The sequence below is a fragment of the Notothenia rossii genome (assembly GCF_949606895.1).
Source record: "Notothenia rossii genome assembly, chromosome: 8".
Lineage (NCBI taxonomy): Eukaryota > Metazoa > Chordata > Actinopteri > Perciformes > Nototheniidae > Notothenia > Notothenia rossii.
The window spans coordinates 51,982,160-52,007,338 of NC_136906.1; the positions used below are offsets into that span (position 1 = coordinate 51,982,160).

Here is a 25,179-nt window from a genome sequence, read left to right on the forward strand (position 1 = left end):
TTTTGTAGAATATCTTAGGCCCTCACAGAGGGCCTAGAGGGCCCTGACGGCTCGCCACTGATGGAGAGTAGCCTACGGCAGCGGTTCTCAAACTGTAGTTTTGGACTGGTGGTCCGCCAGGGTACTGCAGGTGGTCCGTGGAAAAAAGCTAAATAAAATCCACATTTTACTATCAAGGATTTTCGGGGATCACCTCATATGTGACTTTCTCTATCGAAATCAGTCGCATTGACCCGAAGACACATTTTGAGTTGTATGTTGGAAAGAGGAGATTCCTAGCTTTCTAATGATATCAGGCACTGGGGTAGTGGTCGTTTGGCTCATCGGACATTTATGAGAGATAATCTCGAATGTCCGAGTGCAAGTGAATGCACCACAAGACACGAGCCTTGTAACCCCTCCCCCGGCCCTGGCGCGAGCGTGGAAATATGATTGGAGGCGATTTCATTTGAACCAACGCCGTATAGATAGAAGAGTTACGACAGCGGAAGTCCAAAAACGGTTATCGTCACGTGGTTCATGCAGACGAGGATCGTTCCCCGGAAGTTCATGGCGGGCAATGTGAATGCATTGAAAACAGGAGATAGAACTACGATTTTTTGGTAATTATTAGTGAATAAAGGTTTTGATTTGCAATATTTATACAACAAATCGATATGTGTATGTATTTATATCAATATGTTTTAAAAAATAAAATAGAATTTGCTAATATTAAGTGATAATATTAGGATTAGTGTGAACAACTAGTTTACATGTTAGGCTAACAGTGCCTTGGTTGCCTGTTGCTGTTTATAGCTTGGAATTCTTTAAAACCAATATTATCTTCTTAAACTTGTATGGTAGTCAGGAGCATCACTTTCTAATGTTTATTGATATATTTAGAGGGAGGGGATCTAAAGGAATGCTTCAAAATTCAGATTAGATTAATTTCTACCATTTTCTTAAAATCATGGTAGTTTCAGTAATCCCATGGTAATTGAGGACACAAGTTATCTAAATGACTAATGTCATCTTTATGGCTTTCAGAAAGGACAGGAGACCGACAGGTGACTATCAAAGGACTAGCAGCAGCAGCAGCAGCAGCAGCATGATGATGATGTTAAATGTGTTGTTTTAGGAACATCCATTGCAAATACATGGAATTCAATAAACATTGAATAGCATATCATGCAGTTTGTCTGTGCCTTTTCCTCTGTGTTGTCCTGGTTTGCTGTGCTGCCTCCTAGTCGCCACCATGGTTTGCTGTTCTGCCTGGGGATGCTCAAATCGCTCCGAGAAAGGAGTACGAATGTACGGCTTCCCCACTGACACAGAGCGGAGGAAAAAATGGATGGCTCAAGTCAGCAGGAGCAATTTCACGACCAACAGCAAAAAAATATGTGAGGTAATTATATACAAACACTGCATTTGCACTTTTTCACAAAACGAAAACCACACCATTGGGAAAGCTTAATGTTTTGTTTAATACAAAAAAACAGGGAAAGGCTTGAAAAATACTGAGAGTTGAGACTCAGGGTGCAGGGTGAGGGTCTCAATGCAGGTATTCAGGCTCCATTGAATCCCCCTCTGGTTCTTGTGCTGAAAGAGGGAGTAACAGACAGGAGAAAGGGTTATACACACCTATATAGCACACCTATTGGATGGGAAATTGCCTTGGGGAGATAAGGTGTGGTCTTTGTTCCCAACTGAAGTTATGGAACTTTATTATTTGTGAGTTTAACAAAGTATGACAGATGGCATCAGTAACAGATGTGATATGAATTTCTATAAAGTTGTCTCACATTCTTGGTCATATTTGAAATACAGTATGTAATGAGTATAACATGTCCAGTAAGTATAAAGTGTTTCCTAATACTGTGTATTCAACCACTATGGAATATGTATGTGGGCAGACAAAACTGAGTTGTTCTGTGTGTGAAGTAACCTCAAGTCACTCCGCAGGCACATTTTGATGCAGACCAGTTTGTCAAGACAAAAAAGGGCAAGACTAGGCTGAGAGCAGAGGCTATACCCACCATCTTCGTGCATCGCCCTGTGGTCAAAAAGAGAAGGGCCCCTGCACCACGATTCACCCCGGGACCTGTATCTACAAAGCCAATAGCTCATGATCACAGCTATAGTGTGAAAGGTGACACAGGTATAATAAGTATGAACTCTTAGTAACAAAAGTCATATTTCTTATTTTTAAGTGGTATATTTTTAAATGTTCGAAAATCTACAGTGCCATGTCTTCTACTTACATTAGTCTCAAAGATTGAGGGAAGAAGGGATGAGGAGACTGAGAGAAAGGAAAGTGAGGGTGAAGAAAGAGAGGACATGGCTAGTGAGGAGAGACAGGGAGGGTGGACACCACCCACTCACCCAGCAGCCAGTCAGCATACGAGGAAACCAGCAGCCAGTCAGCATACGAGGGAACCAGCAGCCAGTCAGCATACGAGGGAACCAGCAGCCAGTCAGCATACGAGGGAACCAGCAGCCAGTCAGCATACGAGGGAACCAGCAGCCAGTCAAACAGATCTATTAAAAAAATTAACGAGAAAATTAAAGAGCCAAGAAGGAATCACCAAAAAAGCAAAGTCTGCACTAAGAAAAATCAGGAAGGAAAATGCAGCTCTCAAGAAAAGAATGAAAATTAGGGACAACAAATATAAGAACACGTTTTAAAAAGACCAACCTAAGGCATTAGGCAGACTCACCACAAAGGGGATGAAATGGAGCAATGAGACAATTAAGAAGGCTTTAAAAATTTGCTTTGCGTGCGGACCAACGGGTTACAAAACTCTGCAGGAATTGCAGATTCCCCTTCCAGGAATAAGGACACTGCAAAGAAGGATGCAATGTGTTAAGTTTGAGCCTGGTGTGTAACAGCTAACATCAATACCCCTCCCCTCCACCCGTAACATCACTGCCCCTCCACCTGCCAACATCACTGCCCTCCACCTGCCAGCACCCAGCCAGAGGAGCGCAAACAACAAAAAAGAAGCAAGGTGTCCCGTCATGTACCTGGAAGTTTGGGTTGGCAAAATGGAGTAAGAGAGGGACTTGAAAAACCTTGGTGGCTCTCTACTCATGTTGTTACAGTTGTCTTGGTTGCAGCTCTCAAGTTTTTTTGTGTTGCCATTTCCACATCTTTAGAAAATATGAAATAAATGAAGTGAAATCAACCTCTTCTCTGGAGAACAAACTTTGATTTTTCTGTCTTGTGAGTTTGCAGTCTTGCAGTTTTGCTCCTCCACCTGTAACATCACTCCCCCTCCACCTGCCATACAGTAGGTTACTAACAAGATTACTTATATAATACAGTGATAGAATACATGTTTAGTATGCTTACTTATATAAAACAGTAGTATTAAACTTACCTTGTGTTTTCACTCTCACTTAAGTCCCTCTCCCTTTGCCATCAATCCAAAATCACACATTATACAGACAGGTAATAATCAACATAATCACAAGGACACAATATGGCTCTGCTAAAAACACTCACTCTTACACGCACCAAAGTTATATTTATCTAATATTTAACTCCCTCCACCCCCGCATACAATCCCTTTTAGAAGCCCCTCTTCTTAATTCAACAACGTTGGACGAAATGACATTAAGAGAACGGAATTTACAATTAAAAGGCTGTTCAACGTGTGTTGCTAACTTGATCCGGTATCCTAGCTTTATCTGTTATCTGTAAACGTTCCCTAAATCTACAAATTTAGGGATAATCCACTGACATCCTTTAATACACATGTTAATTTGAATCAGATGTACTGATAATATCCGCAATATAAATCTTTAAGCTTCTTCTTACCTTTCAAAAGTCCGTCACGAACGGTCTATTATGTTGCAACTCTATAGCTCTGCTAGCCTTGGCGCTAACTTCCGGGGAACGATTGAGACGCTCCACGATCCGCCATTGCTGTAAAAAAGTGGTCCATTGGAGTGAACGGAGATGACGTAACTCTCAGTCTATACGGTGCTGATTTGAACTAGACGGCGCAAAACGAGAAGCATCCGGACCCAATACTGTACACGGAAGGAACGAGGTATTTGAAGTCTACAATGACAGAGAAGAAACTGTCAAGTTTGGCTGTAGTCAGCATTGAATCAAAACGCACTAAAGCTTTGGATCTTGATTAGTTTGTGAGGCGTTTTGCTGAGCAGATAGTAATCGCTGCATCATAACAGTGATTGACAGCTGATAGGAATAATATGATTGTTAATATTATCATATAGACAGTTAATTAATGTACTTATTGCAGCAGTCTGCATAGATTTGGTACCCCTGGTCCAAGAGTGAAAAAAACTAATTCAGTTTTTGTTCAGTTAAAATGCATTTAATTAGGCCTATGTCTGCCATCTTATATATTCCTATTTAAGGCTTTACTGATGTGACACAATAATGTCACCTAATGTTATTGAGTTAAAATGTCAATATTTTGGCTTTCCAAGTTAACATTGATTGATATGACTGCGATTAAATCCGCATATACTTCTGCCAGGGGATGCCACCCCTCAAAATCTCCTGCCACCCTCTTGCCACCCCATGAATATTTTTCTAGATCCACCCCTGAGTAGGCTATATTTTTCGTTTCGTTTATTTAATAAGTGAATTTCAGGACAACTTTGGGAATTTTTTAGATTTAAATAGATTTTGAAAGTGGAGATAGAGAGAGAGAGAGAGAAGCAGCGCTTTCTGCTTGGTTGCAATACTGTTGCTCAAGCCTTTATGCAACTTAGGCCTATACATTGTTTATGTTACTTATATGCCTGTGTGTCCATGGTTTTGAGTCTGTGTGTGTTGAGCGCAGCACCGTCTGCTTTTTGCAGTACAGTAACTAAAGTAGGACTAAGCATAGCGGTAGTTTTTTGTAGACCTGTCTGCGCGCGTGCGCACTTGTGGCATTGTTTGGGATGACCTAATTAAAATACCGTCCGCCGTCCTCTTTGAGAAACATACACAACGCAGACAGACACCGGTCACAAAAGTATCAGATAGGCTTCAATTTTCTTTTGATTGTCTATAATTAACTATAAAAAAATATCGCCGTTTTAACACTAAGTTTATATATGTACTTATTTTTACGGTTTGCATATGAGGTGGTCCGAGAAAATCCTTGATAATAAACAAAAGGTTTGAGAACCCCTGGCCTACGGCATATACAAGTTGAAACAAGCAGTAGTGCTGAGCAAAGTGACTAGAACGCAACCACACACTGTTAAAAAAAAACACTTTATAAAGTCAGGCAACACTAACCAGTAACCAGGCTTCGTGTGATTCTGTTTATTTGACCATCCGTTCGCTGTTATTGATCATTGTGGAGGGGGCAGACGTTTTTTTTTGTATTATAGCAGCTATCGGATGGAATCAATACATGGGCTGCACAGGTTGTCATGTCCGACTATCACAAGTAGAATCTTAATGAAAAATACGCCGATAAAATGTGCCTGTAGAAAACGGCTTATGCCACAAGTTATAGCAAAAAGCTACAAGTAGCCTAGTCAATATAGTCGGTTTAGCTTCGGTTGCTATGCTAACATCACCCATTTTATACCAGAGACACTTTCATAACAGGGTTGTGATGCCAAACAGCGTCAATTCAGACTGATACACATTCACTTATGGGGAATTGGGGATATTTATCAACTGCTTGTGTGACAGTCAGCCAGTGAAGACTTTACAGCGGCCGCTGCTGTGAGTTAACGGGAGAATAAACTTCAGTGGACGAGCAGCACTGCAGCGGTCGGTAAATGCCGCTGTAACACATTAATAAACAATGAACCACGGCACTCTGGAGAAAAGTATAAGGTTGGAGAAGTCGTTATTTTATCCCCCATTGTTGTTGTTGTGAGTAAAGCACGGAGCTAGAACGGGAGCTGCGTTGGTGTGAAAGGGGCAACAACATGTAGTCACTTGTGTGTGACTGACCCGAGCTTGCGCCTCGCTCCAACCCCCCTCCCTCCCCCCACATCTACAGGTAAAAATTACTTTAGCGACACATTCATCGCAAGAAGTGTAGCAAAAGTCAAGGCCGCAGATTCGTCGATTTATACTGCCACAGAGCAGATTCGTGAAGTTGTGATGACTGATTTGAGAGGTTGTAATAACCAAGTTGCAGTTAATGGAAAATATATATTAAAAATATACATTTTTCTGCAAGTGAACATTTCATCACTAAGTTCATTTTTTTCTACAAGCTACAAAACCTTTTTTTTCCTTCTGTGACTTCAAATTTGGTTCACAGTTACGTGGATATTTTATACAAGTGTAAATGTATGCACACAAGCTCAGATCTTTTTTCTGCAAGTGCTCACATCAGGTTTTACACGCTCTCACATTTTGCACCATATCTACCTTCATATTCCAGTCGTAATCATTTTGCTCCTTTAGTACAGTGAGCAGTTTTGTGGGTCAGGTTGAGATGGTTGATCATATTTTTAAGCTATAAACTGGCAAAACGTTTTAATCTTTTGTCAAAGAAAATGACACTGAAAGTTCATATTATGATCTTAAACAATGAACAACGATAATTAAAACATTAAAAAATGTATAAGAAAATATCTGAAAACATACCTGATGCCAAAAGAAAATGTTTTTAAATTATCTACATCGGAAAACATAATATCTTTAAATGAAAAAAGAAAGCCACAAATAAATAGATAATAAATAAATAATCAAAACTGTTCAAAGTGTAACTATTTGTTCATGGAAAAAAACAGAACTCAATCAAAAATAATATTCAACCTAAAACAACTTGTATACATTTCCAATGCTGTACTGTGAGGTGAAATCTCTACCAGCAGCTGATGTGGCTGATATGTTCACACCTGCATGCAGACATTCTAAACCATTGTCTAATAATGTGAAATGTCTAAAAGAGACAGTTATATAAAACTGACAATGCCTCTGCTTTTTCAGTGATGAAATCGGTGCTTTGTAGAAAGAACACACACATTGTTTAAAAGGTCATTTCACCCTTCAAACTGTGTCTTAATTAACCTTACTGACCATCCTATGACCCAGCAATCAGTCCATTATTGTCTTTCACTCAATAATGTGTGCCATCACAGAGGGAGAAACAATTTCCTTACATGTCTTCACTGCATGTGATGAATATAGTGAGTTATTGTTATTTACTTCAGATTTGCATCCCTCGGGATGTGTCTGGCAGTCCTGCTGTTTGACACTGACATTATGCGACCAGCAGCATATCTACAGTAATACGCTCATTTGAGCATTTTTGCTGACATATCACTGAGGACGGTTCCAGGGATTAGTCTCTCTCGGGCTGGCTGCCAGCCTGCTGGACTGGCTCCGGATCAGCATGCCATCTTTAATTCTGTGAATAAAGGATCAAAAGGTTAATATCGGATTTAGTGTACGTCAGGATGCCTCAGACTCCCATAGAACACTCAGCAGGAGTGAGGGTATTGTGTTCTACTTTACAAAAGGATGTTTTGTTGCTTAGTATTATGTTCAAAACTCATATAAGGATGTTTAAAAAAATGCTTTTAAAGGAGTAGTTTAAAGTATATGGACGTGAATCACCAGCCCACTGTCACCAACTGCTTTGAATGCTATCAAGCCATTAAATGGACATTATCATTTGTTCTCATTACCACTCTAATGCTTCCGGAGGGGCAAACTGCACCAACCATTACAACGGAAGAGACATATCCAAGGTTGTGAAAGTGTTTCAGTTTTGTTAGGTTTCACTTTCACCTACTTTAGGAAGGTGGTTTTGTTAAAGACAAATCTGTCTACATCTGTAATTCAACGTTACGTTTTCAACGTACATCAATTACGTACCATTTGATTTCACATGGGTCAAAAACGTTTCCTTTGCACCCTTTATAATTGCTCACGTCTTTCTATTACTTTGAACAATTTGCACATACTGTAGTGTATTTTGACTAACTTACAGGATTACATTTGAATAAAAAAACATCCACTTTCCTTGTTTGAATTTATACCATATGTCTGGTTTCTGTTTTTGTAGTAAATTGGTGTATTATAAAATATTCTGTATATTTTATCGTGACATTTTTAGCTATTGTATAACTAAACATATTGTTTAATTCTAATTTAACTATCGATCAATATATCAAAGAGCACCAGTAGTAAAGGTCATTTATTTATTGGACTGATTCAATTGCAGATGCATCATTTGTTCAGAGGAGGATGAATGGCAGACATGTACAGTGTGTGTGATAGTTGTGTGACAGGGGACAATAAGCTTTTATAAACCTTGTTCTTTCCAATTTAATCAGTGAGTTCTTGGGGCACAGTGACATTGCTACAAAAGGGCAAGTTAATAACCGTCTGATCGTCTGACTGCTCATGTTTTAATCACATGAGGTGGACTGTCTATGGAGATTTGGCCTCTAACAAGTTGTAAACACAAACCAGACATATTATATACATTTCAGTTGAAATATCTTGTGAGTAAACTCAGTTACACAGCAGCACTATCATGTATTACCAGCTGTGCCTCTAACTTCATCTATCTGCTTGTTGGTGCTGGGTGAGCTTTTCAGAGCTTTTTCTCTGAAAACAGCTGCCTGCTGCACGGATACCGTCGCCATGAGAGCAATAAGTCAATCAGAACAGGAAAGAGGAGCTGCAGGTGGTAAAAAGCTATACAGTGAAATCCAATGATCTTTTCTCAAAAGGTTAATTTAGGATAGAATTTCTGTTTTTTATTTTCAGAACACTTCAGAACTTTTAAACATGGGTTGTGCTGAGTTGAATAAATGTAAGGTCGCTCCCAACTATTTATATAGATTTTCTAAGGAAATATAAGCTGATTTATGGATGCATTTTTCAGATGCTTTTTATTTTTTATTTGAAGAAAACATGATCGTTAGAAACTCACTGTTTCTGTAATATATTTTAAAGAGGACATATTATTTTTTCTTCAGGTTCATATCAGTATGTAGCACCTCTACTGTGACATGTCTCCATGCTATAATGTTCAACAAGCTCTTTATCTTTCTCATACTGCCTGTGCTGCAGCACCTCTTTTCACCCTCTGTCTGAAACCAGTGCCCAGTCTGCTTTGATTGGTTAGCTGGCCGGGTCTTTTGTGATTGGTCAAACGGCTTAGAGATGTCTCGCCTGTTAGCCTATCACATACAATCTGTTGGAGTGCTAGCCAATAGAAGCGCGGGTTTCACATAATGATGTCAATATATTCCAGAAGTAAACAAAGGAGTCCAATAGAGGCGTTTCAGAGTCCATCATTCCCGAGAATCTAGTCCACGACTTGAGTACTCAAAGTCTGAATGGTAATAATTCATACTGCTTTTTAGGACAGGCTGGGGTCAGACTGTGGCAATATGATGTTATGAAAGGCTGATCCTGAATGACTCATCAAACTGAGAGACTGTGAATGAAGTTTGACTGAATACTTGCTTATTCAACTTATGAAAAGCACATTAAAAATACAATATTAAACAATAGCTTTGTACTGAAATAAATGTTCTATGACTACCACAGAACATCAGATGAGCTTTTTGGATCCGAGTAAAAGAACACTGTGATCTTTCTTTCACTCTAACTTGGTCTCACTGTAAGTCTGCTTGTTATTTTTCTCACCTCCTGGTTAAAGTGAGTCCTGTTATCTGTGTAGGCTCCCGGCTCTCAGGGTGACAAGGGAGGGAAACTGATGTCAGAAGGACACAGAGCACTAATGCTGCCCCATGCATTATACATGGCCCAGTGGGCTTCCATTAGAGGCGTGCAAACTGCACACAGAGCCAGGATGTACTCCTCCTCCTTTATTACTTCCTGTCTGTACAGTCTGCGTACAGCTGGTGACAGTGGGGGGGGTGACACAAGCACAGGTACACAGCAAGGTGACACTGTGGACCCTGACTGAGCACGAAAGAGAGAATGCATCTTAAAGTGCAACATTTTACCTCCAACATTTTTACCCTCTTTAAGTTGATATGAAAATAACCTCAGACATATATGTGTAGGCACGGCTAGATTGTGTATAAAAGTCTCTGCCAACTTCTCTGGAGCTGCGCTTTTTATAGATACACCATCTATGCACTATAAGACAAAAGTTAGTTGGAGCGGTATGGCAATAAGCAAATGGTGTAGCCCTGGCTTAAATACATGTATACAGGATGAAAATAAGTTAATGATTTCATTGTTGTTTGATATTTGATGAGAGGAAATTCATATTTGGCCAAAAGGAAGTTAACTGCGTGATAAACATCAGGCTTACTCCTTACTATTCTTTGATTTTAATTGAGGCACAGACAGTTTTCTTTTACCCATTTTTCAAATAAATAATAAAAGGGGACGGGCTAAAACAGTTTGCACATGTAAACACGACAATAGATTAATATAATACCCAGTTATCAACTTGATTAAGTTACATGGGACAGGCTCTGCATATTGTTTTACAACCTTATCTCATAACGTCTACATTTCTCAACCAGTATTTTTAATTATCAAAGATTTATGATGGTGTGCATGATGTACTTTATATATGTATATACATACATATAAAATAACAATTTCATTATATGGATTCAACTTTTGCCCCGCTGGACTTGTCTGTGACATCAGTATCAGCCATGGAAGATAGTTTGTTTGTTTAATTCTAAGCTATCCATTAAGATTATTTTCATTTATGTTGTTTTTTTCTGCACAGTGTAGAGTCTTGTTGTGATGAGAGGGATGGAGGTATTTAATAAAAACCTTGCTCGCTGGAGAATAGCTACAGAAGTCCTGTCACAAGTTAATCGGAGAGGATCACAGCTGGCCACGGATCTCGATGCTGCATTCGGGCTGTGAGTAAACAACTTGTGTCTTACTTTTAGGCTGTCTGGAGGTATGGACAGCTATCAAAGCTACTACACATCACATTAACAACGATGTACAAATGAAAGTCGGAGACAAATACATATTTGAAATGATTTATTCACGTTTGCAATGTTTTGAACAGACATCCCCAGTCACCTCATTGTCATAGTCAAATATACCAAAAGATAAATGTAAACAACAGAAGAAGCGATCGAAATGTGTATTTCTTGGTTATTCGACAATGGCTCCTCAGAGGAAACGCCCCTACCGTTATAGAACGTCACGAGTTCCCCGGTGTAACCATTTAAACGGCAACACCGGCAGCCGATTGGATGGTATCAGTATACCGTTAAGCCGCTGGACAAACGGTGCTGCTTATTATTGTGAGACTCCCGGGGGCAGACCATAGGGGCAGACGCAATATCTTGCTAGAAACAGCGTCTCAAGGCTTCTTAACATTTAACAACCTATTCATGATGGATACCCACTTCACGGGAAAAACTCAGCTAACAGACGATATTAACCATTTTACCTACACGGAACAGAAGTCCAACACCAAGAGTCTAAATCAACACTTAGCAAAACGGGCTAACGGGGCTAACAGCTACTTTAGCACATAACTGGCAAAAGCGATATTTTCTATGTCATTTTATCCACAGATTCCATTGGTGTAAGTCTCATCACTGTACAACCAAAACTCACTGAACTAGCAGCCAGGAAATAGCAAGAAAACAACTTCACTTTACGTAGCCATGATGATAGTTATGTCTTACCTTTGCTGTTTTGTGATCAAAAGTTTTGTTCAAGGTCATAAAAACGGTTAATCCAATGTCTCTGTGTAACTTTAAAATGATTACTGATAATCCATTATTACAATTATAAATAATAAACGCAATAAACGGATTACAATGGTTAGCCGATCGGAGCTTCCGGTTTAGGAGGTGCGCACGCAGCGTCTCATTTTAACTGAATAATGGTCATGTTTACATGGATTTATGAACTGCCCCTAATTACCGCCCAGCTTCCAGAGACACACTGTCAAACACACTCATACCTGCTTGGTATGACATTGAACAAGTTACATTAAATAATAAATTACAATAAATTACAATAAAATGACTGTTGTTTAATCTTCACATCTTGTAATCATGTTTATAATTTCTGAGCACCAAATTATTGAAAAGTATCGATAAGAGTATAAAAAAATACCGGTATCGATAAGCAGTATCGGTATCGATACAATTCAAACGATACCCATCCCTACTGTTGAGCAAGAAAATGAAAGCTTCTTATTTACAATTCCTTATTCCAAATGTTTTTTTTCCCACCAATCATGTTTAAACAAACAAGGATACTGATGTGTAAAGGCGACTTTGTTTTGTCACCAATTCTGTCCCAGCTCAAGTCTTTTCTACAGATCAAGAAATAAAATAGCAAAATCATATCTGAGTTGATAGAAGATGGTGTTGAATAGGCATATGACTTTGTCTCATAAAGAGAACCTTAAATAGAACCAAATCAAAATCATAGATTTGCAGTCTGTTATAATAATAATAATACTAATAATAATAATGGGTTTCATTTATAAAGCACTTCATATTTGATTTGAAATCCCGAAGTGCTACAAGCAGTGAGCAAATATTATAACAGCAAATATCGTATTTTCTGATGGAACCTGCGATTTACACCATGAGTAAACTTAACATTGATACACATATCAGTTATCTAGCAGCTAATATAGCCTAATTATCAAGATTGTAACTGGAAACAACATCCTAAACTCTTGATGTAATCATATGGAAGCAAAGAGTTGAAATCAATGGCGTGATATTGACGTGTGAGCTAGGAGTTGCCTGGTTGCATTTCCAACACACACACATCAATCATTTGTAGCTGTGTTTTGGGTTGTCTTGTGGCTTAACTTGCCCCATTTAAGGGGTATCTTGATCTGCGTCAAGGGGTACATTGAGCCACCTGGGAGTAAATTGACAAATTTACTTTTTCAAGGTTAAACCTGGTTTATGACACATTTATCCAGAGCAACTTACACTTCAATAATGGAGACATGCCTACGGTAATAAATATATTGTCAGAGGACAAGACAAGGGCAAGGGTTCAAACCACGGGCACTCTTATTGGTACTTAGTCAATCTGCCACAGATGCCCTTCAGCTACTAAAAACATTCAATGTTTAGCAGCCAGTCCCTACTTGTGTCCGTCTGTTTGTTGAACAGTGTACAGTGTTTTCACAACGATTTCCCTGAAAACATTGGTGTTGTAGACGTTGATCCTTTGCTTTGTCTTTGTCACTGCCAGCGACTCGTATTACACATTTGAACCCTTGCTTGTACAAAGATATATTGTGCAGCTTGCAGAAAACATGCAATCAATAGGAATCCCCGGGAGCTTCCATTCTGTAGGAACGCTGCTGGGAGAATGGTAACAGAGGTTTACTATACAGAGCTGGTACTTTATTTTCAGCAATGTGAAAAGAAGCAAACATTTCCAACTGATCACCATACTATTACTTATTTTGTATTCTTCTATTATCCATGAGTCTTAGTGTGAAACCCATAATCTAAAAAGAAGGCCTTCTAATGCACATATCAAAGAATTAAAGCAAACAACAAAGGTCTGAAGAGAGAGTGTTGGGACGTTTGTGCAGCTATTGCAACTCTTTCATTATGATGTCTAGAGGAAGCATTAAAAAAAAAAGCCCTAAAATAACACAGCATAACAAAACATCTCCTGATTGGTTACATTTTTTTTATAAACAGCCTAAATGCAATATGCTATACATTTTCTTGCAATTTGAATACAATTAAATATTACAGTAATGCAGGAGTTTTTCATATATCTTATATAAATCACATGATGCATGTATTATGTGATAACCTTTTACCTGTTATAGCAACATTCCTAACTTTCATCATTATAACCTTGAATGTTAGGAATGTTTTTGTATTTCTCGCAGAAATAGAATTCCACGGTTGAGCTTTTTACTCTTCTTATTGTCAGTCATTCCCTCTTTTTGAACCTATTTCCTGTTATTTTCTTTCACCCTTTTTAGTTTCTGTGATTCATGTTATCAGCTTCCCCGCTCTGTGTGAAACAAAAGAGGAACTAAAACATCCAGCATGTTCCAGGCAGATGAACATATCAAATCATGGTATTCTGCAAATAAGTGAGTCCTCACTGATTACATCTGACTGCATTGAAGTAATCCCAGTGAGAAACATACACCACCAAATGAATAACTATGCCTATGTTGATTACGAATCACTTAAGTGCACCTTAAGACATGCAGTGTTCTATTAATGACTCACAGACCGTGAGGACCATTCATTGTGAAAGTGCTAACATTGGCCTTCCAATCGATTGTGAATCTTAAAAAGTGATGACATGCACGGAAATCCGCTCAGCATTTCCAGTCCCCTCTATATAAAATATTCATAATTCTTATTTGTACCAATGGGAGCAGCTATGCACTTTAAATCATGTTCATATATACTGCTCCAATGGAATATGAATGAATTGTATTTGCTTGGTAATTAAGTGAAGCTTGCTGATTTGAACCCAAACTGAGCAGAACGCTGCAGGGGAAAAACGTCCAGTGTTCCCATTAGATCGTTTTTCCGGCCGCTGTGTTTGTCTTATTAACATTATTAAACACGAGGGAATCTGAGCTGCAGAAACGCCAGTGGTCATACTATTTTCACACCGCCACTGTTGGAATAAGTCATTATACATTGCTACAGTCCTCTCGCTTGATTACAAGCTTTCACTAATTTGTCTCTGGTGTGGAACAGTGCGTCCTGTAGAAGTGTATGTAACCTCATTTCTGATATACACTGCCTGCTACCTTAATGTTTCACACATTTACACACTATCACTTCAAGAGCCTGAAATACATTTGGAGACAACAAAGAAAAAGAAGGAGAGGAAAACATACTTTATTAATCCCCAAGGGGAATTTCAGGGGAAGTTTGGTTTTATTTGTTATACAGTTACAGTTGAAATAAACACAGATGCACAAACAGGACCTAAACAACTAGTCCTGAAATACATGCACAAACACATGCATTTTTCTGGAAAAGTGTTAATAGCGTATTAGAGCACTGGGGCTGCCATAGTTGGAACAGTTTGGGGGTTTGGTACATTGCTCAAGGTGAACAGACCCCTCTCAGCTACCAGTCATCTACCTGAAGTTAGGTAGGTTTTTTATTTGTCCAAATGGGGGCTTGAACCAATGACCATCCAGTTTCCAAAACATCTAATAAATTACATTTGTTTATAACTCGTCCCTAGTTCCTCCGTATGAGCTATCTGCTGTACTTGCATTCAGAATCTGGAAGGCAATTGAATTGTGTATCATGAAAAATTAGGTTTGGCCTATTTGAAGCCAATGCAAAAGCCCTTACAATGGTTTGAACTATGTACTTGCAGGAATCTTGCTTTTCTGAGTTTGTTTCGTCATGCTTAAATACACTTTGTTAATGTAATTAATTAATAGTGAAACCCGAAATGTTGAGTACCCCAAAGTACGGGCCCCCTGCAAATACAAACTGCAGGATGATTACTTGCAGATCTTGGGCAATTTGCACAACTGACATACGTTGCATTAAATATAATTAATTAGCATATGCAGACAATAGCTGAAAAATGGCTTGGTGGATTTTTTTTGTATCAGTAATAGCTGTTCACTTCATATTGCATAATGAAGTGCAAATTGTGTGGAGTTATTACATAATGAGGTATTGTTATGTAACATGTTGCATCCCTCAGTATTGAATATCAAGAAATGCTTTAGCTCAATATCAGAGCAAACATCAACAGCTCAGTTCTCGCAACAAAACACATTTTTGGTGAAGGATCAAGTTAAAATGGACGTAGCCCAGCAACTACTTGAAGAGGGATCAGTTAGACACCTAAGGGGGGGGGGGATTTAGATGATGACATGACTCTCTGGGTGTTTCTCAATGTCGAGGACGCTTCCTTGGCAGGACAAGTCCCTCCGAGTCAGGTCCTTCAGAAGCGATGCAATAATCCTTAGTAGCCTCGGAAAACGAAGAATTGTGGAATAGGCACAGGTGTGCAGGTGTGCGTCATATGCGAGGCCCCGCCTTAAATGTAGCGCGATTTCCGCCAAAGATTTGGAAATTGGTCCGTGCGCACAACATTGTGGGGATTTTAAGACCGCGGAGGATACACATGTGCAGTCCCGCAACGAAGAACGCCGGTCTCGGTAGAATTCCAAGCATCCTGGACATTGGAGCAGTCCTTCGGCCGGACTGGATGACGTAGCATCCTTGAAATAGTGGCTCTGGAGCAGCCTTCCTCGACATTGAGAAACACCCTCTGTCTCCTGCAACCCCAACATGGTCAACCCACATTTAATGGAAGCATGATTCTGTACCTGATGGATGTTTTGTGAAACAGCTAGTATTCTTTTGTTGCAGAGAGCAGAGCAGAGTGTGAGTCCAGGAGGAAGAGTTCAGGATGGAGTGAGGCACAAATGTGTCAGTCATGAACAGCCCATAACGACATCTGTCTCGAGCAAATTCCCACTGGAACATTACATTACATTGCATTTAGCTGACGCTTTTATCCAAAGCGACTTACAATAAGTGCATTCGACCAAGAAGATACAAACTTGAAGAAAACAGAATCATATAAGTACATCAGGTTTCATAGAGCCAAACATTTCAAGTGCTACTCAACTGGCTTTAGATAAGCCAGTCCTTTATTAGTATATAAGTGCTTTGTTAATAATTCTATCGCTTGAAGTGGAGTCGAAAGAGATGAGTTTTCAGTCTACGCCGGAAGATGTGTAAGCTTTCTGCTTTCCTGTTTTCAATGGGGAGCTCATTCCACCATTTTGGAGCCAGGATAGCAAACCCACGTGTTTTTGCTGATGGAAACTTGGGTCCCCCTCGCAGTGCGGGTGCAGCGAGCCGTTTGGCCGATGCAGAGCGGAGTGCAGGTGCTGGGGTGTACGGTTTAACCATGTCCCGGATGTAGGAAGGGCCAGAACCATTCGCAGCATGGTACGTTAGTACCAGTGCCTTGAAGTGGATTCTAGCAGTTACTGGAAGCCAGTGAAGTGAGCGGAGGAGCGGCGTGGTGTGGGAACATTTAGGAAGGTTGAAGACCAGACGAGCCGCTGCATTCTGGATGAGCTGCAGAGGTCGGATGGCACATGCAGGTATAATATATAATGTTTTCTTTTTTATATATATATATATAGCACCAAATTGCAACTAATCTATATCTACTGTCACTTTTCACATTGAACATGTGCTCTTTTATTAAATAAACTAAACGCTTTCATTTTAAGTAGTGAGTTTAGTGTTTTTGACCCTAAGAAACACTGATGCATTAATCAATAACAATAATCCACAGCTCCTCTCTCTGCTCCAGAGGATTTAAAAAATAGGAGCATAGCAGTGGTATGAAAAACCATGCGGGCTAATGTCTGATCCTAACGAGTTTGTGTACAGAGAGAAGAGGAGGGGACCAAGAACAGAGCCCTGAGGGACCCCTGTAGTTAATTGACAAGGGTCGGACTCGAACAGTGAGAGAAAAAAAAACAGTTGGTGCTGTCAGGCTATCCTGAATCTATGAGTTTGTACGGTTATTCCTCATCATTTTTTGTGTATTATCTTAAAACATGTCAACACCTTTAGTTTCAGCGCATCAGATTTATTTAGTCCTCCTAAATTAAACTGCCTTGCTATACTTACTTGGTGTGAAAATAAAGCTAGGTGACACATTGACTTCCACTCGACCTCCTCCCTTCACAGCCTTTTAATTCTTCCTGCTTCACAATTGCGGGGATTACACACACACTTTTTGGTGATATCTAAATGAACTACACTGCATTACCTTTTGTAGGTAAAGCTAATAAAAGAGAAAAAACCTGCCTGAAGAAACGATTAGTAACAAGGTAAGATAAACCTTTATTAATCTCTGTAGGGAAATTCAGATGTCACAGCAAAACACAGGATAGAAAAGGCACGAGTTTACATAAGGAAAATAATAATTAAACATGGAAGTAACAGTATTGATTACAATAAAGATAAAAGATAATGCACATTTTCAGCTTCATATCAGTATGTAGTGTGACTGGGACATGTCTCCATGCTTTCATGTTCAAAAAGCTCTTTATTTTTCTTATACTGCCTGTGCTGCAGCACCTCTTTTCACCCTCTGTCTGAAACCAGAGCCCAGTCTGTTCTGATTGGTTAGCTGGATTGCTCTGTTGTGATTGGTCAACCGCTTAGAAATGTCCCGTCCCTAAGCCTATCACGTACAATGTGTTGGAGTGCTAGCCAATAGAAGAAGCTGTCTGATGGTTCTCTGGTTTTTAGTAGATATTAAAAGAGGCTTTCAGCATAAATAATAACAGATGTTATTTTTAAATAACAATATTTCCTTTAAGTTCAAGTTTTTTGCAGTGTTTCAGTGTTTTTCAATTTTGAGGTACCTGTAGTTTACCTGAGTATTTTGGTTTTTTAGCTACTTTAGCTTCTACTGCACTAATTTGGAAGCAAATATTGTACTTTTTACTCCACTATTTTTATTTAACAGTTATAGCTGTTTTACAGATTCAGATTAACCGAACATGAATAAACAAAAAACATTAACATTTAATCATAGGTCAAGATATCCAGCAGCAGTATATAAAGTAAATAAACGACTGTAGCTCCATCCTTGCTAGCTGTGATAAACACATGCAAGCATCAATAATGATTATACAGTCATTTCATATAAATTATGTTAAAATGGGCATTTACGCATAACAATTAGTTATACTTTTGGTATATAACTACATTGTGATACTAATACTTTTATACTTTTACTTAAGATTTTGATTACAGGAATTGTTTGTATTGCAGCCTTTATTTAAGTATAACATGAGTACTTCTTACACCTCTGGTATTTTAAGTCCATACAGTATGTTCTAAATGGTATGCTTGTTTTGTGAAGGTAATCTGTGTGTGGTAATTTTTATTTGTTAAGGTATATTTAGAATGCACATTACATCGTTATTACTGATTTTATCCACATTTTTTATTACATTTTTTAACCCACAAACCAAAGTAGGCTGAACACATGCAAAGACATTGGTAAGGTATGTTAAAATACAATTGTGACATGTTTTAAGCATTATTCCCTGTTCAACGTTTGCATTGTTTTAGTTATTCTAAAATCAAGAAAGTGGTTTGTATATATGGTTTTGTGGTGGCATTCTGTAAGTGTGGTCATGTTTACATTTAAAGTTAGAATGCACAGTATGGGTTTGGTTCCTTGATACAGATAGACATTATATATTATGTTGTCAATATTTTCATCGTCTAATTTTCTAATCTTTAGCACAATGTGAAAAAAGAACAACAAAAGATGTAAGATGTAATTCCTTAACCCACCAATAAATCTAGTATTATGAGTAAATGTGCCGAACATGCAAAGACAGTGGGTTGGTTAATAAATAAATAGGAATGTAATCATAGTTTCTCTTAATGTGTGTGTATGCTGAGTAATTAATGAGTACGCAATGGCTCACTTACACCTCCAATAGATGTATGTACCATCTCAGACTAATTGGTTTAACAGATCTCTCTACCTGTGTCCCTCCTGTTGTGGAGGCTCTGCTGCAGAAAGCAGGTCAATTTATAAATAGCTTTTAATACCATCCTCTGTGCTCTTATGTGCTTTAAATTAGCAGAGCGTGTTCACTGTGGCGCCATGGTGGATCCATTTGTTTTCAATTAGAGTATAAATAGGACAGCAAGAATACACACACAATTAATGTTATTATAGTTTTTTTAAATCATACCTTGGTTGCCATTAACAAACGAGAAAAAACAATCATTATAGAAAGCCCTACACTTTTGGTAGGATCTATTTTCAGCAGTGGATTAATCCACATTTGGTGACAGGTGTGTGTGGGATTAATTCAAAATCAACTACAGTGTGTGTTCTTGGTATTGCAGGGACAAACACCAGGTGCAGGCTCATTGATGTGTTTGGAGACAACAATGAGGCTCAATGGCATGGGAAGGAGCGTAATACTTGGGATTTATTTTAAAATACATAGAATACGTCCAACCAACAAGACATTAGTAGAGATGATACATTTCTCTAAACCAAGATGGACGACAGAAAGCCAGATGGACCTAATCACTTGTCGATATCTTGCCAATCATTTTATGGAAAGCGCCCCCTGCAGGTATATCAATGTTGGTGACATCAAGTAACAACTAAGGAATCCTATAATTCATAAATTGTGAAAGTATTGATTTTATGTTTGCAGGAAATTATGATTAATCACCTGTCCACTACAGTGGACGTCATGCATCACTGGCTATATTTCAACAACAATTCATACTACCGCTACTGTTGTTCTTGAAAATACTTCATTTGCAATATATTTTTGGGCCGTAAATCAATATAATTATGTCATTATAATGTAATTTTACATGTCTTCAGTTCAAACTTTAACTTATACCATCCACCCAGTGGCGTTTTTATACAAAAGTGGTGGGGCACAAAAAACTTAGATGTCTGGTCTCTTAAACATAAGATCTCTAGCATCTAAAACAATATTGGTAAATGATTTAATATCAGATTATAATATTGATATATGCTGTCTCACTGACACTTGGTTGAGACATGAAGAATATGTCAGCATAAATGAGGCCACTCAACCCAGCCATATCAATACTCATATTGCCCGAGGAAATGTGTCTGTTAGCTACGTGTAGTCCATTGTAAATAATAATTGTTATGTTTTTTTTTACTAAGCTGACATTAAGTACTGTTAATATCTATACAGGTTTTTAATTTCACTCCTCTTTTAGCTGACATTTCCTAAATGCAGGTTCATTTTCAGCAGCTATTCATACTGAATCAGATGTCCCTCCCCCTGGTGCCAGGACCAACAGATCCATCTCTAGACTTAGCAGCCCTGTCCCCCCATAAGTGTTATATTTTCACAGCTCAGTGTCAGTAAATATTGTGCAGTTAGTATTGGACTACAAGATAGATGCAAGCCTGTACAGGTAGATCTATTTAAAGCATAAATGAGTGGGTTGGGTTCTGGAGGTGTGGTTACAGCATTGTGCTTGAAAATATCCTGGCTCCGCCACTGCTGAGCAAGCGCAGTGTAGTTTTTACAGTCACCGTTCACTTAGACAGTGAGAGGGAGGGGCATGATCGGGTTTTGTCCCACATGGCTCTAAACAGCTCAATAGGCACACACTGTGGATACTAATTAGAAGAACACAGACTAAAACAGCAATGTACAGACGAATCAGATGATTAAACATGATCTTAAAATATATTAAACTAACTAAAGTTAAAATCTTGTTTTTCATGCCCCAAGAGCAATAAAAACACTTGGTAAAAAAATCCTGAGTGAGGTTTTCATAATTCATACATGAAAGGGTTAAGTTGAACATATTCAACCGATTGATCCTAACTTAATATTATTGCTTTCAACTAACCTAATACAGTTATGTGAAATGTGTTGACATACTTAATCAAAGCCAGCATTTCAGTTTTTTCATTGTAAAAGGTATTTATATACGCTTCTGTCATTATTAAAGAAATAAGGCCTATCTCCGAAATATGTTATTTGTATGTACCAGAGACTATTATCACAAAAATTGTTGTTATGACTATTCACTTTACTTGCTCTCACCATCTCCTAACATATAACTTGTGCAGCCAACCCAATATGGCCCCATGGTTCTATAATACATTATTTGCAAGAAAAAATTATGAGCACTACGATGTTTATTCACATAGCATCCGTGGTCTTCTGGTGTCAGTTTTGTTAAATCATTTACGTTTTTTGCCTTTTATTTACTGTGGTGGATTCTGTTGTTTTTGATGCTTTATGGTCATGTTGTGTCCCTTTTATTTGTATGTATTTATTCAGTTCATTTCCCAGGGACACTGCATAATTATAACAATACTATAAATAAGCACAGAACTAGAAAGGAGGCTATAGGTTTTTATTTTTAGTCCATGGTTCTGGTATGAAGTTTTCAGCCTATTTTTTCTTCAATGTTTATTTTATTATCTTTTATTTTAAATGACTGTTTTTAAATGCTATTTTCTTAATGTCTTTCATTTTTTGTAAAGCACTTTGAATTGCCTTGTGTTGAAAGGTGCTATATAAATAAACTTGCCTTGCCTTGCCTAAAATCTGAATCAAACCAAGAAATACATCGAAAAAGTGAAACACTGACAGACAGAAGCAGAACAAATATGTGTGCTGCAGTTGTTACAATGCAACAGGGCAAACAATTACTGAACAATTAAGCAAAGAAAGGATCAACAGAACAGAAGCTAAGCGACAAGAAGGTTTTGCAGCATACAAGTTGTGTATTGAGATTTTTCAAATCAACATAAGCTGTTTCTTTCACCCTGATGTGGGCTGTTACATAATTGTATTCATGTGCTGTTTTCTTCTCTTTTTAGTTTTTGGTCTGTGGTTGTTTTGCCACTTGCAGTTATTTTGTGTCTTTTTTTAAGGATACAAATCATACGCAAATTAATACAATATATTTCCTTCTATCTTATCTTTTCTCCAACAATCAACCCTACCCACCTCTCATTAATCATCTTCCTTAAAGGGCCCATGCCATGCTTTTCCAGTTATTACCTGTCCCCTTGTGTGTTATGAAGGTTTTTATGCATGTAGATGGTCTGCAGAGTCAAAAACCCTCAAAGTACACCCTTTAGCGAGTAAAACTCTAACACAGTCTATGCTGCCCCAAAACGCCTCGTTACTTCCTGGGTACTGTGACGTGTGAACACCCAGAGGCCACACCCTCTGCCAGCATTTCACGAAACAAAGCTTCCCAAACCTTTCAGCGATTCATGCCGGATATGTACAGCGTAGGGCACTGAACAACGATGCTGTTGCTATTTGTTTGGACCAGCGGGAGATTCGGGTACACAACAAGTAAGTATTCATTGTTGTTTGTGTATTTATGATGTTTAAAACAAACAAGGTATCTACCACTACTGTTTAAATGGGTAAACGTTTTTCGGACTATTTAATTTAATTTCAAACCTTTATTTATGCAGGTGAATCCCATTGAGATCATTGATCTCTTTTTCAAGGGTGACCTGCTGCAAGTAGGTTCCACATGAATACATATAAACATAACTGAAAAAAAAAAAGGACATCATACAGCATATTTACAGTTTACATAGCTAGTAACCTTTACAGCAGGAATCACCAACTACATTTGTCCAAGGGCCAAAATGTATCCAATAGACACTATCGCGGGCCAGCGATTTTTATATAGTCCACAATGCTAGTGGAGCACGCTCAGGTACTGCGGACCGCATAAAGCTTAGCAGACTCTTCACGCTAACGAAGGATCACTTCTAGGCAGGGTTGGGAGGGTTACTTTGTAAATGTAATCAGTAACTGAATATTGAATACATGCTCTGAAAGTAATCAGAATACAGTTAGTTACGTATTCAGATTACTTTTAGAATACTTTTGGAATACTTTTTTTTTCCATTACAGATGGGTATGTTTTTGTGAACAGGAGACACTAATTTGAATGTTTTAATGGCTTATCAAGAACTCAAACACAACATCTTGGTGTCATTCTGGACAGCTCCCTCTCATCTGCACCCCACATAAAAAACATCACCCGGACTGCATTCTTTGTACTGTCTTAAAACATTTCCTTGGAATATGTTATGAATTGTAAGGTGTCCTTGGGTGCTTTGAAAGGCGCTCATAAATAGAATGAATTATCCTTATTATTTATTATTATTATCTGAAACGATGTAATAACTTTTAAAACTTGTTCCAGTCACTTGCCCCATGCATCCAGCAGGCCATTCACTTTGATTTGATCCCTTTATGAAATGTCATCATTCCGACAATAAATAAATGCTACATAAACGTGATCTTGCACATTTTATCTAACCATCTCCGTTTCTAACTTTCAATATATTTTAAAAGAGATTTCTCTCTCATCTGCGTGCGGGGGCGGGGCCTCACAGACACACTTCATCTCTCTCGCTCACAGACATGCTGCAGTGCTGTGCAGTGTGCACACAGTTCTGCCGGTAATGAATATTACATTTTGTGAGGAAACTTTTCCACCAATAACTCCAATAAGTATTCCAAAATGTATTCACTTCAGGTTTATGAAATTAACTGTAATCAGATTACTCGTTTTTCAAATGTAACGCCAGCTGAATAGTTAGCCTACTTGATTTTTGTATTCTGATTACGTAACTTCGTTACATATTCCGTTACAACCCAACCCTGCTTCTAGGCTACTATACCCGCAGCTCCTGCCTCTCTGTTGGACTCTCTCGCAGCGGGGCTGCTGCTGTGGAGCGCATAAAGAAGACTGTTCACAACGAAGGATCACTTCTTCTTCAAGGCAGGGAAGGTTTCGCAGTAGGCAGTCTACTGTCCCGCAGCTGCTGCCTCTCTGTTGGACTCTGGTACTGCACCTTACTCACGAGACGTTGTAAAAAAAAAATGGGCGGGGGGCGAACGCAGTAACCACTCTGCCAACACCACAGTCACCCAAGTCGCGCGGGCCGGATGAGAATGTCTGGCGGGCCGGATGTGGCCGCGGGCCGCGGGCCGCCAGTTGCTGGTCACTGATTTAAAGGTTCCAACAGTTTCCAATTGGATAGCATCTATCCTTGCTTTAAAAACATTTAGTGGAACCAAATTGCTCAGCTTCCATTCCTTTTGCAGATTGTTCCAAGACAGTGGAGCTGCGCACCTAAAAGCTATATTCCCTAAGACAGTCCTAGCAGTTGGCACATTTAATAAAACCACAGCATTCGATCTCAGGCAGTAGCCACTTACAATTCGCCGTGAGATCAGGGAGCAGATGTAGGATGGAAGTTTCCCTAACATGGCTTTGTATATACAAATGTACCAGTGACCATGTTGGGATGACGGAGAAATGCTCTCCGCAGACCCATTCTCACCGCGTAATAAACATTTTTCTTACTCAATATCAAGCCACACTTATTGTTTTTACTTCGGCTGTGAGTGTTTGTGTGTGCTCAGGATGAGTTTAGCTTGTTCTCGCTGTATCGCCGACCCGGAGGCCTGCCCGCTCCTCGCAGCAACGAGCCTCGCAACGTCCCGACCAATCAGAGCACACTGGGCTCACAGGGAGGGGGGGGGGGGGGCGGGGGCAGGAGCTCTGTTCTGCCCTTACAGAGCGTATCCCTATGCGCTAGCTAGACAGTTAGCTAACATTTAAAAGTCCTCCAATAAAAATGCAAGGTTTTCTTTCTTGACTTTACTGTTCTTCTTTTACTTTGTAAAAAGACAAATAGTCTCCAAGGCTCAAGCATCA

The 25,179-nt window shown here is 38.9% G+C and overlaps 1 protein-coding gene and 1 long non-coding RNA gene across 13 annotated transcripts in view; one reads left to right on the forward strand and one right to left on the reverse strand.

The window, feature by feature from the left end:
* The window catches only part of LOC307016871 (leucine-rich repeat and fibronectin type-III domain-containing protein 2-like), a 321,008-nt gene that overhangs the window by 34,399 nt on the left and 261,430 nt on the right, over positions 1 to 25,179 (forward strand). For 2 of the 9 annotated variants that reach the window (XM_079646221.1, XM_079646225.1), the window contains exon 2: positions 1,227 to 1,384. The exons of 3 other annotated variants lie outside the window; for them this stretch is intronic. The gene's annotated coding sequence lies outside the window, so the exon portion shown is untranslated. Of the gene's footprint in view, positions 1 to 1,226; positions 1,385 to 10,655; positions 10,795 to 13,877; positions 13,992 to 25,179 lie in introns of all 9 variants that reach the window. 4 more of the 9 variants (XM_079646223.1, XM_079646216.1, XM_079646222.1 and 1 more) reach the window with 2 other exon arrangements.
* LOC307016878 lies at positions 1,445 to 5,907 on the reverse strand. 4 transcript variants are annotated; one of them, XR_013801952.1, is made up of 3 exons: positions 3,360 to 5,907; positions 2,697 to 2,820; positions 1,445 to 2,517 (listed from the first exon to the last, which is right to left on the reverse strand). It is a non-coding gene; the product is annotated as an uncharacterized lncRNA (long non-coding RNA). The 4 variants fall into 4 exon arrangements; XR_013801953.1 differs by lacking the exon at positions 3,360 to 5,907 and adding an exon at positions 3,004 to 3,351; XR_013801954.1 differs by lacking the exon at positions 3,360 to 5,907 and having other exon boundaries at positions 1,445 to 2,086; positions 2,241 to 2,517; positions 2,697 to 2,989.